The sequence below is a fragment of the Sinocyclocheilus rhinocerous genome, unplaced genomic scaffold, assembly GCF_001515625.1.
Source record: "Sinocyclocheilus rhinocerous isolate Xijiao unplaced genomic scaffold, SAMN03320098_v1.1 scaffold3595, whole genome shotgun sequence".
Classification (NCBI taxonomy): Eukaryota; Metazoa; Chordata; class Actinopteri; order Cypriniformes; family Cyprinidae; genus Sinocyclocheilus; species Sinocyclocheilus rhinocerous.
In genome coordinates, this window is record NW_015664998.1 from 476,727 (window position 1) to 482,525 (window position 5,799).

Below are 5,799 nucleotides of genomic sequence, written 5' to 3' on the forward strand. Positions count from 1 at the left end.
TCCTCGTACGGGGGTCTGACCATTTCACTCGGTGCTCCTCCGGATGACCAGATGTCGATTGTGGCATCGGAGGGTGAGCTGGAGTCTGGGTATGAGGACTCGGCTGCGCTGCCCCCTTCAGGGAGAGTGGCGTTGCCCGAGCCTGACCCAGAATTAATGGCTATGCTTTCCCGGGCTGCCAAGGCGGTCGGGCTCGAGTGGAGAGAACCACCGTGTCCCGAGCCGTCGAGGTTAGATGATTGGTATCTTGGGGCGGCCCGGGCTGATTCTCAGCCCCCCGCCCCAGTGCCCTTCTTCCCGGAAGTGCATTAGGAGGTGACCAGGTCGTGGAAGGCACCTTTTTCTGCCCGAAACCGGTTTGGGGCCTCCTCCTCCCTCACTACCCCTCGATGGTGGGGCGGCCAGGGGTTACGAGGCAATCCCCCTGATGGAGCGCGCGGTTGCGATGCAATTGTGTCCAAGGAGCGCTTCCACCTGGAGGGGTAACCCTTGTCTCCCATCCAGGGCCTATAAGTTCTCATCCGTGCTTACAGCCAGGCCTCCGCCCTGCACACCATGGCACTCCTGCAAGTATACCAGGCCAAGGCATTAAAGGAGTTGCACGAGGGTAGTTCTGACCCAGGGTTGATGCAGGAGCTGCGCGCGGCGACGGACCTCGCCTTGAGAGCGACGAAAGTCACGGCGCGCTCCCTGGGTCAGACGATGGCCATGTTGGTGGTCCAGGAACGCCATCTCTGGCTGAACCTGGCGTATATGCGGGAGACCGACAAATATCATTTTCTCGACTCCCCTATCTCCCAGGCCGGCCTTTTCGGCGATGCAGTCAAGAGCTTTGCCCAACAGTTCTCGGCTGCCCAGAAGCAGACGGAGGCTATCAAGCACATACTGCCCCGGTGGCCCGCTGCTGCTTTCACCCCGCCACCGGCTGCAGCTGCTCCGCCTGCTCGTCGCCAAGGGCGCCCCCTGCGGCTTCTTCCTCCCGAGGCCACAGGGGTGCGGCGCCACCCGTCCAGGCCCCCGCCAAACCAGGCGGCAAGTGAAAGTGCAAGCAGCCCTGAGACAGGCAACCCAGAGGTGGAAGGGACAGCTCTTCAGGAGATGGTGACCGCACCACTCCCTCGCCCGGAGGAGGGCCGGGTGGAGAATCCTTTGTTTCCTTTTCTTTTTGTTCCGCCAAAACCATCCCAAACCATCAAAAAAAGAGCAGTTTCTACCATCTCTGGGTTCAGATAGGGCGCGGATGACGTTGAGTCACGCTATGCCTGGCCAGCCTCATCCCCCTCTACTATCGCCAGTGGGCAGCAAGGCCCGGGACAAGGAGCCTTCTCCCGCACCCCCTGCCCAACCGTGGAGCCAGATAGGTTTTGCACCGCACACCCAGACCCCACTTCGGGACGCTATGCCTTCCGAGTCGGGTCCCTGTCCTCCACCACGCTGTCCCACCGTGGGTACGTCTGTGGTCCCCCTGGTCCCGCTTGCACGGTTTCTGGGAGCCTGGCTAGCACTTCCCAGTCCGTCTCGCTGGCTCATTCGGACCGTCAGACTCGGATATGCAATTCAGTTTGCCCGGCGTCCCCCCAAGTTCAGGGGCATCCAGTTCACCTCCGTGCTGACCAGCGATGCTCCTGTCTTACGGGCAGAAATCGCAGTCCTGTTGGCGAAGAACGCAATAGAGCCGGTCCCTCCAGCCGATATGAGGTCGGGTTTTACAGCCCTTACTTCATTGTACCCAAGAAAGGCGGTGGGTTACGGCCAATCTTGGGCCTGCGAGTTTTGAACCGGGCCCTTCACAAGTTACCGTTCAAAATGTTGACTCAGAAACTCATTTTCGAATGCATCCGTCCCCGAGATTGGTTTGCAGAGATCAACTTGAAGGACACGTACTTTCATGTCTCGATTCTCCCTCGGCACAGGCCGTTTCTCCGCTTTGTGTTCAAGGGACGGGCATACCAGTACAAGGTCCTTCCCTTTGCGCTGTCCCTGTCGCCCCACGTCTTTACGAAGGTTGCGGAGGTGGCCCTTGTTTCCATGAGAGAACACGGCGTTCGTATTCTCAACTATCTTGACGATTGGCTCATCCTGGCTCAGTCACGGGATCAGTTGTGCGAGCAGAGGGACATGGTGCTCAGCCACCTCAGCCAGTTGGGACTTTGGGTCAACTGGGAAAAGAGCAAAATCTCTCCAATGCAGAGGATCTCTTTTCTTGGTATGGAGTTGGACTCGGTCAACCTGACAGCACGCCTCAATGCTGAACTGCTTGAATTTTTTCAGGTGCAGGACAGCGGCCCCACTGAAACAATTTCAGAGGCTCCTGGGGCATATGGCAGCCGCAGCCGCAGTAACACCGCATGGGCTGCTTCATATGAGGCCGCTTCAGCACTGGCTTCACGGCCGAGTCCCGAGATGGGCGTGGGAGCGCGGCACGCACCGAGTGATGATCACTCCGGCCTTTCGCCAAGCTTTCAGCCCGTGGTCGGACCCTGCGTTTCTACGGGCAGGAGTTTCCATAGTACAGGTGTCCAGGCATGCGATTGTGTTCACGGATGCCTCCACCACAGGCTGGAGTGCCACGTACAATGGGCATGCAGCTTCAGGGTTGTGGACGGGCCCCCATGGCACATCAATTGCCTCGAGTTGCTTACAGTACGTCTTGCGCTGGGCCACTTCAAAACGCTGCTACGAGGCAAGCACGTACTGGTCCGTACGGACAACACTACGACCGTTGCTTAAATCAACCACCAGGGTGGTCTACGCTCCCGTCGTATGTCGCAACTCGCCCGCCGTCTCCTCCTATGCAGTCAGAAGCATCTGAGGTTGCTTCGTGCCATTTACATTCCAGGCCTGCTCAATCGTGCAGCCGACGAGCTTTCACGGCAGCATGCGCTTCCGGCAGAATGGAGACTCCATCCCCGGGCAGTCCAGCTGATATGGAGACACTTCGGAGCCGCACAGGTAGACCTGTTTGCCTCTCCAGACACGTCCCATTGCCAGCTGTTCTATTCCCTGTCCGGGGGAACCCTCGGCACGGATGCGCTGGCGCACAGCTGGCCCCAGGGCCTGCGCAAGTATGCGTTTCCCCCAGTGAGCCTGCTTGCACAGACACTGTGCAAAATCAGGGAGGACGAGGAGCAGGTCCTGCTAGTTGCACCTTACAGGCCCAACTGGACCTGGTTCCCGGAACTGATGCTCCTCGCGACAGACACTCCCTGGCGCATTCCTCTGAGGAAGGATCTACTTTCTCAGAGACGGGGCACCCTCTGGCACCTGCGTCAAGATCTCTGGAACCTCCACGTGTGGTCCCTAGACGGGACGTGGAGGTCATAGGTGATCTACCCCAGGCGGTGGTAGACACCATCACTTCGGCAAGAGCACCCTCTATTAATAAAGACAGTGCTCTTAACTGTGCTGGCTTCCATCAAAAGGGTAGGGGACCTGCATGCATTTTCGGTCAACGAATCGTGCCTGGAATTCGGGCCGGCTAACTCTCACGTTATCCCGAGACCCCGGCCGGGATATGTGCCCAAGGTTCCCACCACACCTTTCAGGGATCAGGTGGTGAACCTGCAAGCGCTGCCCTCGGAGGAGGCAGACCCAGCCCTAGCTTTGCTCTGTCCCGTTTGCGCTTTACGCCTATACGTGGACCGTACACAGAGCTTTAGGACCTCAGAGCAGCTCTTCGTCTGTTACGGAGGCCAGCAGAAGGGAAAGGCTGTCTCCAAGCAGAGGTTGGCCCACTAGATAGTGGATGCCATCGCCTTGGCGTATCAAACTCAAGGCGTGCCGTGCCCGCTTGGGTTGAGAGCACACTTGACAAGGAGTGTTGCTTCGTCTCGGGCGTTGGCGCACGGTGCCTCGCTGACAGATATTTGTAGAGCTGCGGGCTGGGCGACACCAAACATGTTTGCTAGGTTTTATAGCCTTCGTGTAGAGCCAGTATCCTCTCGTGTACTCGCCTCAAGTAGCCAGTGAACCAGAGAGACTGCTTGGTGTCTCGCTTGCTGCGCCATTCCCCTCTACGGACCGGATACGTGCTCTTATTCTGCTCTTCAGTTCAGTTCCCCCACAAGGAAAACCCTCTGGAGATCCTCCGTCACCCTCGGCAGCCGGACATGGTGGAGCGTCCGGCACCAGGCCTAACACCTGTAAGTTGCCTGTTAGTTAAACCCTGTACTAGGCTAGGTGCCATATGTTGTGATCCCCACGGTGATCCCATGTGTGTATTCTTCCACGGTACGGTTCCCCTCTTGGTGAGCCCATGTCTTTCCCTTGGCAGACTCCGTTCTGCCATCCCTGCCGGTGTTGCCTCCCTCCTAACTGGGCTGGAGCCACCTCAGAGACATTCCATATGTTGTACTGCCCCTTAGGCCCAGTCCATATGTGTAATCTCCACATGATACCTCCCTGCGGGCAGGATGTGGATTCCGCAGCATCCCTGGAAAGTGTACGCTTTCCCAGTGTTATCCAATAAGTCTTACTGTATGGGTCTAGTGGAACAACAATAATAGACTCTCCACGTAAGCTCTGTCCTATCTTGCGCCCCAGTTGCCGCAGGGGGGACCAGGTGGCTTACTAGGGGCGCTGGAAGGGGCAGCAACCGTGGTGTTTTGGTAGGGATCCCAATTCGTCGGTCACCGATGTGACTCGGAGTGACCGACTGAAAGGGAACATCTCGGTTACGTATGTAACCCTCGTTCCCTGAAGGAGGAAACGGAGACGTCACATCCCATCGCCACGGCTGCTGTACCACCGCTGAGAGGCAGGGTCACCGGCTCGGCTCCTCAGCGAAAACCTGAGTATGCATTGCACCCGCTGCCTAATTATACTCACGCTGCGATCAGCGGCAGCTGAATGCAATCATTGCATGCCAGTGTGCATTGGCTCGTTTAGTTTACACTCGAAGTAGATTGGTCTCTCGAAGTGAGATCCCAATTCGTCGGTCACCTACGTGACGTCTCTGTTCCATCCTTCAGGGAACGAGGGTTACATACGTAACTGAGATGTTCCCTTTCAGTCGAGACCTTATGCATCAGAGAAACAAGTATGTGGCCTTTTTTTTTTTTTTAGAATTTGGTGTTTTTACTTCTGTTTTTGTGGTAGCTCTCTATATTTCTGTAGCATCGCTGTTGAAGAGTAATTAGCTGGTATGTGAAGTGGATTTACTTATTGTATAGTTAATGAAAGTTATCATGTGCATTGTGTTCGAAGTAGATGTCATATGTCAGTAGACCAGGAAGATTTTAAAACGATCGAGTCATTCACAAATTCGTTCGCCCTTCACACTGTTGAAATTGAAACCGGAAGACAGAAGATTATGAGTGCAGTGCTGAAAAGAGGCGGAGCTACATCAGCTCTGTAAACCACTCAGTATACTTTAGCAACCACATAGCAACACACTGGCATTGTAGTGAGTTTTTCAAAGTCAGAAAATGTGAGAAAATTAAGGTCTAAACGTTATTTTCAACTAATAATTTGGGTGCACTTTGTTTGGATTTGTTAGGGTAAACTGCTTACATTGGTTAGTTCTCAAATTACTGTTGTGACAAAATGCTCATTTGCCTTTAATTCACTTCTGTTTTTAGTCACCCTCTGTTTTCGTTTCTTCCTTGTGCTTCCTTCCCTCTCCTTCTATTTTCAGTATGAGCTGTTCAACAGCGTGACATTGAGCTTGTTTAGAGTCTAATGAAGGTATGCAGACATGCATGTGGTTTTTCAGCTTTCTGTCTGTCACACTTTAGGGAGAGTGGAGCTGAATGATCAGTTCTGGTATGTACACTCATTACCCAGCATTCCTCAGCAGAC